The following is a 14444-nucleotide window of genomic DNA, read 5'->3' on the forward strand; positions in this document are numbered from 1 at the left end:
AGACCTGGAGCTCAGCGCGCAATACCGCAGAGGGAAGGGAAAAGAGGGTGTCCTTGGCAAAGCGTCAGCCGAGGCAACCGAAACCGCCGAGCTTTTCCAGCGCGTGGTATTTGGCAGGTTGCTTTCCGTGCTCCCTGGTGGTCGTGGGTCCGCGTCTCCAAACCGCCGCGATGCAGCACGCTTGGCCGCGGACTCGTTGCACGGCTGTACGGTGGTAGCACGGGTCTGCTGCTCGCTTGCTGGCCTTTTTCGGGGTTGTGCCGCTCGCCCACCCAGACGCTGCCGTCTCTGAGCCTGGCAGGAGCTGCTCGAGCGGGCCTTTGGTGGTGGGTTGGGTCCAGCTGAATCAGGTGGCCAGGAGAGCAAGTTCTGGCCTGGAGGACAAACACCGGTGCCATTGACAGAGGAGAAAACACCCAGGAGAAAATGCCCAGGCCAGGCAGTGGTTTGAGAGAGCACAGAGTGTTGCTGGGGGGTCTGAGTCCTGGTGGGGCAGCCGCTCATCCACAGAGCTGGTGGGGTCACTGTGCTGGGGAAGGGCACCGAGGTGCAGGAGGTTCTGCAGAAAATGAATATTTTCTGGCATATCGTACCTGCGCAGCGGAGCGAGCAAGGGAAGGACTTCCTTCTGCAGCATATTTCGAAGCAGGGAGTATTAAAGAAGGTCCCATGCAATCGCATTTCTTCCGTTTTTGGGTGTTTCCAACAGGGAACTGGCGTGAAATTGCTCCCCAGCCCCGCTGCAGAGCAGAAGTCGGCATCTGCTCAGCTGCAGTAAAGGGTCGAGGCAGCCGCTGCGTGCCATCAGGGAGAGGACTTCAGGAGGTTGGCTCTTGCATGTGAAAGGGCTTTACTGGCTCGGCTGTGGTTTGTGATGCGAGTCCCCATCCATCCATCCTTCGTGCCAGTGCGCACACGCACCCATCTGTGCACCCCCCTGCCCGCTCTCCAAAACTCATGTCCCTGTGGCAGGGCTTTCCCTTCATGCCGTTGCGTTTCTCTGGTCCTCAGTGGCTGGCGCCGTGTGCCTGGGGCTGGTTCCTGGGGTCTTGGGGAGGGTGCAGGGCTGGGGACAGCCCCCTCCCAGCTCTTTCTGGGAGCAAGAGGCGCCCAGGGCCTGCATGCTGCAGAAATGTGAGTGTGTGGTCGGGGAAGGGGGACGTGGGGTTTGGATATGATTAAGTTCAAGTGGGAGGAAATAGGATTTATTTGGGCTTTTTTTTTTTTCCCCTAAAGGAAGCATCCCTAATGGGGAGCAGCGCCAGCCTGGCAGCCCAGGCTAAGAGTTTATAGCAGGCAGGTTTCTTTTCTCAGCCCTGCTTTCCACTAGGTGCAGTCCCAGGAGAGCTGCTTTCTACCTGAGCCAAGCTACTCCCATGCCCCTGTGCCAAGCCTGGTGCGGGCTGCCTGGCTCTGCGCTGCTTTTCAGGATCTCAAAGAGCCCTGGGTGTTACCTGCCCTGGTGCCATCCTGGCTCTCCATCCCTTTGGGGCTTTCTCTTTCTGCCAAAACACCGCTGTTCCTCAAATTCCTCATCAAACCAGGGGTGGGTCTGCTCTCGCAGTGCCCCGTCTGCGGGAGGACGTGTCAGAGATAATGAAAATGGTGTTTGTCAAAATATTCTGGGGAGAATAAAAATAGCTCTGGGACCAGAGTCTTTCTGTTTCTGAGGAGTGCTCGTTTTTGGTGGAGTGTTTCCTGCAGGTGCTGTCAGAGCAGGATTAGAAACTGGAAGTGCTCTGGTACACACCTTGCTTTTTGGGTGAAAATCAGTGTGTTTTGCACAATAGAAAGGGCTGGTTTGTGAGCGTGGCTCCCTCAGAAGCCACTGAGGATTTTTTAAACTATTTCTTGTTTGGCTGTTGTGTCCTTTGCTGGGGCTGTTCTGCATATAGCGAGACCTACAGCCTGGCTGGTGCTGGGAGCACGGCAGTAATCCCAGCCCCAAATGCTGCAAGTTGGGCACTCTGGCAGGGACAAACAGCCTGGGACACCCATTTGGAAAGCATAGGGTGAAAAAAGCAGCTTCCAGTGCCCATGGGGAAACGATGGGGCAGCAGCTGGCTTGGCCAGAGGTCTGGGGATGGTTTGGTACGAGCGTCTTACCCCGAAATACTGATGCTCTAGGAGGTGGGCTTGCAATTCCAGCTGCGGAAACGTGGGCCTGGCTGGTGGCTTTACGTGCAAGCGAAAGCCCAGCTCCCGACCACACGGACGGGGCCGGGAGAGCCTTCTGCTCACGCACGCGTGGCCAGCGGGGGATGACGGCAGCGAGGAGGGTCCCCGAGGAGGTGGGCTGCCAGCCTCACGCAGCTGCTCGCCCGAGAGCCGGCTCCAGGAATCTGTGTTTGCTTTGGCTGCACGCCTTGCACGGAGATGGCAAAATCACAGCGCTCCGAGAGGAGGGAGGGGAGAGGAGAGAGCTCGCACGTTTCCAGCCACGATAACACGCCTCGTCCATGCGGAGCCGGGCTGTTCGCGCCGCCCTCCTGCAGGGCTGCAGCTCGGAGGTGTCACAGCGGGATGCTGGCCTCGGTATGTCCCCCGAGGAAAAAGCTTGCAGGGTGTTTTAATTGCCCTGGTTGGAAATTTTCAGCCAAAGCTTGCTTCTTTTTTTTTTTTTCCTGAAACTCATCTACTTACTTTTTGTGAAAAAAGAAGAGCTTGGATTTGCGTTTTCTGATTTTTCAGCTATGAAAATGTTTTCTTCTCCATTGTTTCCCATACTTGTGGCTTACCTTATGCTGCTTCTCCTTTGCTGAGGCAAAAATAGAAAATTAATAGGAGAAAAATAATCCACCAAATATGAAAAAAGCAGAAAGCTTTTATTTTCTTTCATGTTGATCTCTTGTTGAAAAATGAGAAGCGTTTCTTTGTTTGAGGACCTGGCAGAGTGATTCCTGCCCAGGAGAACCGCGCTGACCTGCTGCTTTTCCCGGTTCCGCTCAGCAGTCCGATACCGAACAGGGCGAAGTCATCGGTCCCTTTTAATGGTGATGGCTGGAGGTAGCCTGGAAAAAAAGCTGTTCTTGTAGGCGGCAATCTCTGCCTTCCCAGCTCCTTGGAGACCTCTGGGGAGAGAAGCACGCGATGGAGAAGCCGCCGGGATGGGGACCTCCCTCCACGCCCCTTCCCTGCGCTGACCTCTCCCCACGGATGATTCAGGGAACCGGGAGCAGCTGAGCTGAAGCAACACAAGCTGGGTGTTAAAATCTGGTTAAATTAAATATCTGGGATAAATCTGGTCCGGGGAGCCTGCACATCACAAAACTCTCAACGCTGGGAATTAAACCCAGCTTTTCTTCATTTCCAGCTTCCTGACTCCTCCACGGCATCGTTCTTCCCTTGGAGATGACCTGGGCTTCGGCAGCTGCTGCCCGCTCCGGCCACTTTCCTTGTTCAGTGCCAGGCTCCAGGAGCAAGGAGGGAGCAGAAGCAGTACAGGAGAAAGGGAAAGCTTCTGTTCCTCATTTGTCAATGGCATTTTTATATCCGACACCCCGTATGAGCAAAGAAAACGGTGGCCCATCTGTTTCTAGCAGCATTAAAGGCAGTCGACTGCATGTGGCCCTCAAAAATAAAATAAAAATAGGACCCTTTGCTCTGAAAATGTCAAATGCTCTTTCATCTTAGACGACCTCCAGCCGGGACCATATCCTCCCAAAGCTGAGAAGCAGGAGTGGGTTCCCACCGATGCTCATCCCGGCAAAGGCATCTGCCCCCTTCCCCTCCCCGTTTTTCTACAGAAGAAGGAAGTTGGGCACTCGAGGTTCATGCTGGCGGCTGACCTCCGAGCTCAGCTCCCCTGGACCTCTTCCCCTGCTCCTTTTTCCTCAGCGGGCTTCTTCGGGACCCAGGCCTGAAGAGGTTAAAGCCTCGTTAACAAGTGCTGGGAGGAGGGAAGTGTGTCTGACATGCTTTAGGACCAGACTGCGAGAGGGCTGTGCCAGCAGGATACAATTAATGACTGGGAAGGGAAGATTGCTACAATATGGGGTTGCTTTCTCCTCACCCCTGTCTTTCTCTCCACTTGAAGCCGTGGCCTGCGTTGTGTCCCGCTGAGAGCCCGTGTAGCCTTACGGAGGCTCCCTCCTCTAGGATGTCCCGTAAAAAAATCACCGTGGTGTTCTCTCTGCTGATTTGGCAACAGTGCACCTATATGGAGAAAATTTGGGTGTAACTTCAGGCTTTGTAAACGTCTGCTGATTAAAAGTACGTTTTTAAAGGTTGCTTGAGATGCCTACATAAATAGATAATTTTTTTGACGTGAAAGCTTTTTTTTTTTTTTAATTTATCTAATTTGGGGATAGCGTAAGTCCTGCTGTGTTGGGAAGGGGAAGAAGAGGATTTTAATTTAGGAGAAAAGGCTCGTTATTTCCTTCGTAAAACCTTTGAAGTTTTTCTCGTACGACGCAGGCAGCGTTTCTTTGCCGGAGCGCGGGTTAACCCTGATGCACGGTACCTTGGTGCGCTGTCTTTCAGATTTCGGAAGCGGAGGGGTGTGGGGCCGCATTGCCGCGTGGCGTCGGTGCCACTGCGCTGGTTTTTTGGGAGAGGAGCGGGGCCAGGTGAGCAAACCTGCCCTGTCCCAAAGGGCGAGCAGGGGAAGGACGGGGTCAGACACCACCGTGACGGTGGCAGCGCTTGCAGGGGCGTTCCAAGAGCATCAAGGCCCCTTCCCCACGTCCGGGGCAGGGCGATTTGGTACCCTCAGCACTCACTCTGCAGGTAGCGAGTCCGTCACTCGATGCTTATTGACCAGGGTGACGCTCCTGTGACGTGGCGTTCTTGCTGAGGAGTGGCGATGCTCGTTGTTGTGTCATCCTCTCTTCCCACAGTGGAAAAGCATAAACCCAGAGAGCCGCTTCTGGTATTTTCCTGCCCACAAAGGCGTCGATTTGGTGGGTGAAATGATTCCTGAAACCAGCATTGCATTGCTGCCTGGGCTGGAGCTGAGGGCTTGCTTGGTGGGGCACGAAGACCCTTGGGAGGCATGTGTGTAGGCAGCTGCGTTTCTCCGATTTCTATTTATTTATTTTTTTAATAGTGAAGGCATGCTAACTGCTTTGAGTATAAGAAAAATCATTATAAACGAGATCTCCCTCCCCAGTACCAGAAACAAGACGTTTTAAGGGCTTGTGAAGGTGAAGGGAGCCTTGCCTGCCCCTGATGCACCCTGCAGTGCATCTCCCTGCTGCCGGGTCCCTTCCGCGGCTCAGCTCTGGGGACTGCGGGGCCTGCGCTGCCGTTCCTGAGCCCTCGAGCTCCTCACCTCGTCCCTCGGTTTGGCCCCGCTGGTTTGGGGCCTGACCTTCCTCCTCCTGCAGCCCGCATTCCTGCGGGGCAGGGTGGCACCTCTCCCTCCACGTGGGGCCGGTATGCCAAGGGCCTGAGCTTGGTGCTACTGTTGTATAAATAAGTGGAAAAAACACTTGGTCTCCCTGGAGATGTGCTTAGGGTAGGGTGGTTTTTTCTTTTTCTTTTTTTTTTTTTTTAGGCTAACCAGGCCTACACAACAGCTGTTGAGCAATCATTCGTCCTCTAAAAACAAATAAGGAGCAAGTCTGGTGGCCAAATGTTGCAGGCACGTTGTAATGATTGTTAGCAAATTGCATTTGCGGTGTGGGGCTGCTTAACAAAACAGCTGCTGGGTTTGCCTCTCCTTCTCCTGTGTCACATTAGCTGTTTGGTGCCGGTTCGCTGCCGTGGTGGAGCAGGAAAGGGGGGGGACCATCGCGGAGCTGGCTGGTGTCCCTGCAGGATGACATTTGCGGTGCAGAGACATCGTGTGGGCCATAGCGTTCTTTCATATTAATGGCTTGAGGTTTTGTATCCCTCGAGCGGAGGCTGCTTTTCTCCCACCTCATTTTCGTGCGGCTTGATTGCTCTTGGGGTTTCTGCATCCGGCTGGAAGAGGGACGCAGCGAGCGTCAGCGCCCGGTCCCGCTCCTCCTGCTGGAGATGGCATCGGGACAACACAAGCTGTGCCCGGTCTTCTCTTCCTCCTCCTCCTCCTCCTCACCAGCCTGAGCACGGCTCTGAGCTTCGGCTCCCAACTCACCTGAGCTGCTTCCCAGGTTGAAAATTTAGCCAGAGATCGGGTGTCCCTTAGGACTGCTGTGAGACAATAACTCCGCTGGTTCACTCAGAAAAAGACCTTGAAAACTGAGACTGGGTCTGGTGAGGATTCTTGGTGTAACGCCTGACATCTGGGTCGAGAGAGAGAGAGCCTTTCCCAGGATAACTCTGATACATATGGCTATGAAAAAATCCTTAGCTCTTTTCCCCTGTTTATTTTTCATTATGATTATTTACTGATGTTTTTTTAGCCTGGATAATGGAAAAAAGCTGAGCTGATTTCACTGTCGTAATTTCTAGCCCACTGTGCTTCTTTGGTCCAGCATGCTAATGAGGTGCTGCATGGGTCTGCAAGTCTGTGGGAGGTAAAGATTGGTAGAGAGAGCAGTTTCTGGTGTGTTAGAGATGCTGGGAGCGTATTTCAGTTGTGAAAACTGCTGCAGATATCAAATACCTGATTACAGTGTTTACAAACGTTTTTGCTTTTCAGTTTAAAAAGTAAAAAGAGGGAAATAAACACCTTTTTCTGCTTTTAGTTTTTGAGTCTTGAGCTTTTTATGCCCATAGTTTAATTCCTGTTACTTCTACATAAGAGCATATTGGGGCTTGTTTCAGTGACTGATATTTCAATTTCTTTCTGATTAGCCCCTAAAAATGATGTGAATTCTTGTTGGATTTGGATTTAGATAGTAGTGTGAGGGGGGGGTCCACTGCCTTCAACCACCCCCTGGGAGGATGCCAGCACCAGGGAGCCTGTTGGCATTGCTACAGATGCAGGGACAGCCCCGATATTTCCCCAGAGAAGAAATTGCAAACAAGTGAAGAAATGACCTTCAGAAACCCAGCTTTTCCTAAGTGCGAGGGCTCCTTGAGCTGCACGTATCCTCGTTGGGCGAGACCAAGTAAACTGAACCCGGCGAGATGGCAGCACTGCTTGCCTCCTCGCTGCTGCTGCTGTTAACAAAGCAAATGATCTCGTGCACCGAAGAGGAGCTTGGAGCCCCTCTGCTAATGGCTGCGGGAAGGCAGAGGGCAATGTCCCATCTTCCTGGGATCACTTGAGTTGCCCAGATGTTGTCCTGTGGGTACTGAAGAGGTTTTGAAAGTCCCGTAACAGAGATCCCACGACTGTGTTTGTGGAGCAGCCTTCAGGAGTGAATTCAAGTTCTTTTTCTTCCCTCCTCCTCCACTTCACCCAGGGTGGGCAAAAACACATGCAGGTCCTGACCCAGAGCCTGTTGGAAAACATAAGGGTTGCGGGGCAGTTTCCTTATTTCCTTCTTCTCTTGTTGTAGTTCCTGACACGAGTTCAGGCTAAAACTTCAGAGGAGCGGATCAACAAACTCCTCTCTGGCTCTGGGGAAATGCAGAAGCAGCGTATGTCTGTGGGAGGGGACTTTTATCGTAGCGCTAACAATAATTGCTTGCCTTGAGCTGAGATGGGACACAAGGTGCACAGAGGCGGTGTGAGGAAGGTGCCCGTGTGTCCCTGCACACAACCCAGAGCATGCCACCACATGTGGCACGGCGCGATGGGGACAGCCTTCCCCTCCGGCCCCTCGGTTGGGCAGGAAACCTGCTCTCATAGCTGGGGGGCAAAGGTGACAAAGAGAAGGAGAGGGGGTGACACTGAGACAGAGCAAGACCCAGGCCACCTTCGGCCACCTTCCTGCATCTCCAGCCCCGTGTCCAGCTGCCAAATCCGGGACCCATCAGCCTTTCTTCAGCAGTGGCACGGACTCGGTCGCGGTGTCTGATGAGCAGCGGTCGGTGCTGACCCGCTCTGGAGACCGTGGAAATCCGCGGGAATCTGTGTAAATGCCACTGGCACAATTCAAATCTTTCAAGCCACAAAAAGAGAGTATCTGGCCATGTATATCTGAAAGATTATAAGGTGATGCTGAGCGAGTTCATCTCCCCTTGCTTAATGGGCTGACCTTCCTCCGGCGCCGCGATGCTCAGACGCGGCCGAGCCTCCTGCCCTGTAGGAAGAGCGGTGTCCCGAGGAGCCAGCCTCGGTCTCCCGGTGGATATTCCTCTTCTGGATCACAGCTAATTTCCCTCATAATAATGCTGAGCATGAACCTCCCACGTGATGCTAATTAGCGCCAAGCCTGTCTCCATAACCAGCGTTATATGTGGTGGTGATTGCAGCCGCTCGCTCTCGTGGTGTAATTGCTCAGCTCTGAGCAGCGACGGGCAGAGCGAGCAGTTTCCCCTGCCCTTTCCTTGCCAATGGAGAGGGGAGCAATTGTAAAGCAGGGTCCGGTGTTGGCCTTTTGCCTTGAGAGCTGGCTGGCCACCTCCAGGGGCTGCAGGAAGGGGGCTCCCCTTTGCAGCCCCCCCCAACGCCCAGGGGTGGTGGCACCGCTGGCAGCGGAGAGGGGGCCGGTGGCTCCTGCTGAGCGCTGGGTGCCTGCACGGGGACAGCCCCCGCTCAGAGGCGTTGCCCTGAGCTTTCGCCCCTCTGCTCAGATGTTTTCCTCCCGGTCCGGTGGCTCGCGTTCAACCCAGTGATGCAGGCTCGTGTTTACCCTGTCAAACAACACATCTCCGTCTCCAAACATTCGTCTTACGCAATCCGTGCTCTCCGCGTTTCCGCCCCGGCCGGGAGCAGCTCTGCCAAGGGCTGACCTAATTGCACCCGGGTCCCGCTGGTGCAGGACACCAAAAACGTGCCGTGAAGTGGTGCGGGGGCTGCGTAACGCTGCCCGTGCCGCTTGGAGCCGGGCAGGGTCCCGCAGCACCGAGCTGGCGGAGACGTGCCGCTTGCCGGCTGCCTTGCTCCGGAGGGCTGGGTGGAGGTGCGGTGATTTAGAGCATCGCAGCAGCGCTTTATTTTGGGCTGTCCTCCTAAACTTAATATTTATTGTTATTATTATTTAATTGGGAGAGCACTGCTTTGAATGTTACTTGAATTCTTGCAAACTGTGTCGTTCCAAGCCTGGAGCTGTCCTGCTGTTGGTTGTCCGGCGTTACCTGCAGCTTTCTGTGCCCTTCTTTTGAGGCTTGAGCCAGGTGCCCATCACTGCAAGGCTGGTATAAATTTTTTTTTTTAAGCTCAACGTGAGGCTTGCATAAGGCTCTTAAAGTTAGTGTTGCCTTTTAAGCCAAAGGGCCGGAATAAGGTTTACAAGCCATAAAAGCCTCTTATCAAAGTTGATTTCCTCCAATGCACCTTTCATCTTTTATAGTATTTGCTTTTCAAATCCTTGAACTTAAAAGGATTAAACAGGTTAAAAGGAAAAAAGGAGGGAGAAAGAGAAAACAAATAAGAAGGAAGATGGATGGAGTATGGATTATGAGAGGCCCGTATAAAATATGAATTAGGAGAAAGTTTAAACAAAGTGTTGTCCTTTTCCAAACTGCTGGAAGTTAGTGTGCTGCAGGTTTGACTTTAGCGAGTATTTAATTTATCCGGGAATTTTTTCTTCTTTCCAAAAAGAATGGAGAAGGGGGAAGCTGAGGAGGGGGTGTGAGGACTTTGCGTTGTTCTACCCGATCTCCCGACCCCTTCCTGTCCTGCAGGGCGATGGCCACGTGTGATCCACCCCACAGCCCTCGTCCTGCTGCAAAATCATTTCCCAGGCAAGAGATTTTGCAGGAAGAAAAACAAAGATCTTGCAGGCAAAGAGCTGCTAAAACAACAGGAGTTGTGAAAGGGATCAGTGATCCCTTCTGGCAGGGAACCGGGAAGCGTCCCGGGGAGATGCAGGCGCTTCCAGGACGCTTCCCCTGCAGCAGGAGCAGGAAGGGGCAGCAAACCTGGCTTTGCTCTGGGCCACGTGGGCTGGTCCCACTCTGTGCATCATCCCCCTCGTCCTTCCCCGTGGGGTGAGCTGCCACGTTTGCTGAATTCACACCTAGAAAATGCAGTGGGATTCGGACCTGGCTGCCCTCCGCTCTGCCCTTGCTGGTGGCGCAGGAGGCTCTCGTCAACCAAACCCCCCAGAGCAGGCGGGGAGTGCTGCTGGCAGCTCCTTTTGGCGTCCTCGCTGCCCAGGAGGCTCGCATTAACCGCCTGCGCCCTCCAGAAGGTTGCAATCAGGGGCTTGGACAGGCTGGTTATGGGTCAGCGGCAGGGTCAGCCCCGCTGCCGGCTCTGGTGCCTCTCCATGGCAGGGTCCAGGGGCAGGCAAAGCAAACACGCCGCGGAGCTGCAGCCAGGAGCCGCGCCTGACCCCCCCGGCCCCGAGCATCCGCCGGTGCTGTGCGGCGCGGGGGGATTTCGGCAGCTGCCTCCGAGCGGGGAGCAGAGCCCCTGGGGATGCCTGAGCAAAGCTTTGCTGCCTTCAGAGCGGGTCTGGCTCCATTTAGTGCTGCCGTGGTTCCCCCACCATGCCCAACAGGCTCTGCTCGTGGCTCTGCCGCAGCGTTCACCGGTCCCTCAGTTTTAAACTCGTTGCAGCATCCCCTCGGCCGAGCTCTGTCATTTTAGGGTGCGTGGGAGCAGGGAGGATGCAGGGGGGCACTTGGGTTTGCAGCAGCCTCTGCCACCGGCTTGGAGGTCGGCTCCTTCTCTGTGGCTTTCCCCTCTGCTCCCCTGCAGGGAGGATAATGCGGAGGGAGGCTGCGCGGGCACACACACGGCCCTGGGGGACTGCTAATGAGCGTCAGATCCTTTAACAACCCACTGATGTATGGTGTGGTCTGCGTGGGCAGATTAAGGGCTGAAGTCACTATTTCTCTGACCAGCTCAGCTCTCTGGGGCCGGGCCTTGCAGCCCCAGGGCGATGGCATCCTCCGGAAATAGGGACGGGGCCATCCCTCTCCTCCTGTCTACTCATGCCCGGCTGCTTTGGAAACTGCTTTTTAAACGCCGCTGCTTCAGGCTCTGATGCGAGGGAGGGTGAATTCCCAAGGCGAAACCAAAAAACAGAGCTCAGAGGTTAATGATTAAACCCAGGGCACCTCCGAAACTTCCCAGATACCTCCCGGAGACCACAAACAGCATGAGTCAACCTGCTGCCACAGGATCCTGACTCAGTGATGCCTGTGAGGGCTCTGGGAGTCGTGGGCAGCTGAAGGAATGCTGTGGGGAGCTCAAGCAGAGCGTGGTCCTGGGCGCTGGGAAGCCTCCCATGGCATACGCATGATGTTTGCAGACCTGTCCTTCACTGAGCAGGGATTAGCGTCAGAGAGGGCAAAGAATGGCAAAAAATAACCAAAAGCGGCTCAGAGCAGATGCTGTTCTTCCCCGCAGCCCCCGTTTCCCATAGGCTTTCTCTGAAATTTCTTTATCAAATGTGTTCTTGAAACTGTTACAGAAGGTGCTGGCGAAGCACGCCGGGGGGATGCAAAAGGACGGGGAGACCTCGGAGCCTCCCACGCCAGCTGGGGGAGGCGCAGAGGAGCTGGGTGCAGGGAAGGGAGTGCTTGCAGGGCGCTGCTCCAGGTTGCTGCTGCCCGTGGAGCTCTGACCCTCCAGAAGCATCCCGGGTGGCTTCAACACCTTCCACCTGCTGGGCTGTGCTGCCCAGAACCGCTCTGAACCCCGCCGTTTTTTCACCTTTTGGTGGCTCTGACTATAGGCTGCTGCTTAGATTCGAGGGAAGCAGATGGAAACCCCATCGGAGATGTATTTATCTGTGCCTCTGCCTCCTAGCAGCTCCTGCTGCTGCTTGAGGAGGGCACTGGGTGCGTGCAAGACCTGCCAAAACCGTGCTGGGGAGGCAGGAGCGATGAAGGCAGAGCTCGGTGGTGTGGGTGCAGTGCCCCCGCTGCCTGCCCCGGGCTGAGCTCGCTGCAGGACGCGTGGAGCAGGGCGCCCCAGCTGAAAGCAAACCTGGCGAGGCAAAACTGAAAAACCCAGCAGCTGCAGGCAGCTCCCTTTTGCCTGCAAAGCGCCGAAAAGCACAGCCCTGCTCAGCAAGCAAGGTGTGGGGTGGAAGGGAGCAGGCGTGTTGTGTGTGTGCAGGGAACACCGGGCAGTGTTTGCAGGGAATGTTTAGGGAGGTGATAAAACGGGCCTACGTTTTCTCCCCTGGAGCAAAATCCTCCAACTGGAGGCTCTTAAACTCTTTGCAAAGCTAACTGCTGCACACGGTGTGTAAATCCCACTGCAAGTGAATGGGACTTTGCCCATCGGGAAGTTAAATCCCTTCTGAAAGTGAGATGTGGGTATTTGGTAAAGTCTGCTTTTGGCTTTACCTTTAGTTTCCCTTTTGAGCTGATCTTGCTCTGATGTGGTGAACGCGGCTGTTCTCGGTGGGGTAGGTAGATAAGGATGCTTTCCTTTTACTGAAGGTATTCAAAAACCTGCTCCTGGTAACTTACAGCATTTCTGACCCTGGGGAAAACGTGGCTCTGCTGTGCTTGTGCTGAGGAGCCCCTGAGCAAACCTTGGCACCAAAGCACCAGGAGCTGAGCCCTGTGCCAGGAGCTCGTAGTCTCCCTCTCCAAAATCCAATTGCTGCCCTGCATCCCATTGCTTTCCTGCACCGACATGGGATTTTCCTCTCTGAAAACTCTGCGTCGCTCCATTTTGGCCTTTGCTGTGAGTGCTTGGAATGTAAATGTGCTCTGGGGCAGCTGTGCTGCGGGGCTGCCCTGCCTCCCCTGGGCGCCCCCGGTGCTCGCCCTCCTCTGCGCACACCTGGAAGGGGAGGCCGGGTTTCCATCGTGCCGGAGGCTTTCTCCTGGTGCTGGCACCTCCTTGCTCAGCCCGGGGCCCAGTGGCATCTGTCTGCATCCCCGCAGCCATGGGGACTGACTTGAGAGCTTTTTGCAGTGCTTTTTGATGCCAGCATAAGCATCGCAGCAGGTTTTCCGCAGTGTGTGGGGCTGGGTGCCCAACACGGCCAAGGGAGAGCCCTGCTCCTACAGGGAGGAGGAACCTAGCAGGGGGAGAGGCTGATTTAGCCCCGCCATCCTTTGTGCCTGGCAGGAATGATTCTGTGCTGTTCAGGGTGGGGTTCTTCATTTATTATAATGAGCAGAAAATATCAGAGAGAGGCGCAGAGCCTGTGGCTGGGCTGGGGAGCACATGGGTGGCTGGGGCACTCTCCTCGCGCAGCCCTGAGGGCAGCCCAGCACCCATCAATTAATTAAAATCTCAAACCCGTGCACAGTCCGGTTTGCCTTGGCTAAAACCAGTGTGAGAAACTTCCTCGCCGCATTTCTGTGTCGTCCGGGCTGAAGTGTTGTCATCCGAGGCTGCTTTGCATGACAATGCGTTGGGCTCTAATTATGCGCAAGGATGCTAATAGGCACAGAGCGTGCTGGATCTCCATGGGAAAACTATCTGTTTGCAAGGGGCGGGGGGGAGAAAAGAAAAAGAAAATCCACCCAAGCAAAATAAACCATGACAGTTTGGGAAAGGAGGAGGAATGGGGGTGAGGAAAGGGGCTGGGAGGCAGCAGAGGGGTTGGAGAAGGCGAGTACGAAGCTAATAAGACTCAATTTGGGCTTTTTATTTGGTCTTTTTTCTCCGTGGTAAGAGACGCTCCCATGACGGGCTTCAGTTGCTTCTGCGGTGCTGATAATCCGCAGTGACTTGTGTTGGCTCAAGTCGGGTCTCTGATCCGCAAGCACCGGACACAAGTAGTTTTCTCCCCTACTCTGGGAAGGCTGAGGTGGCTCTGGAACGGGAAATGTTTGGAAACGGCCATGGATGGAGCTGTCTGAGCTTGGGTTTCCACGACCACAAAGCCCAGGCTCTGCGCAGAGCTGCGGAAGGAGGCCGATGGCCACGCACTTGACACCTGCTCTCGTGTGCAGATGCGTGCCGGGCTCTCGGATGGAAGCTGCTAAGCGTGTAGGGCTGTTATTAGCCCTCATTAAAATGCTCCCTCACTTAGTGAAAGCGAAGAGCATTAAAGAGCCAGGTGCAACCGGCTAAGGAGCTTAAACCCTCTCCGCCGGTGTTGATGGAGTCATCTGGCTTTAATGACATTGGCATTACCTGCCCTGTCGGCGTTTAAAAAGGGATGCGTGTTAATGTCCGACTGGGACGTGCTTCTGCGTTGTTTCTTTCTGACTCCTTGTGTGCTGCACAAGTCCTGGGTGGGTGTGCGTCTGCACGGGCAGGGCACGCCGGCACTGTCACCGCGCTAGCACCTCAGCAGATGGCACCTGCTCGGACCTCTATCTGCTGTCACTGGATAACAATTTTGAAGGCCCGCCAGGCTCTGGAGGTTCCTATTAGTGAAGGACATCAGCAAAAATCAGGACTGAACCCTGGTTATCTCCAGGGGCTGTCCTGTTAGGTCCTAGCTGAGCATTTCATGATTTTGATGGCTTCATCTCCTGCCTTTCGGTGCCGTTATCCCTGTTCCAGCGGCGTGGGGTTGGCCTTTTCTGTCCTTGCAGGTGATGCTTGGTCTCCAAACGGTGTTGGTGCTGATGCTGTTCTCATCAGGGAAGGG

Source organism: Anser brachyrhynchus, assembly GCF_964034855.1.
Source record: "Anser brachyrhynchus genome assembly, chromosome: 18".
Classification (NCBI taxonomy): Eukaryota; Metazoa; Chordata; class Aves; order Anseriformes; family Anatidae; genus Anser; species Anser brachyrhynchus.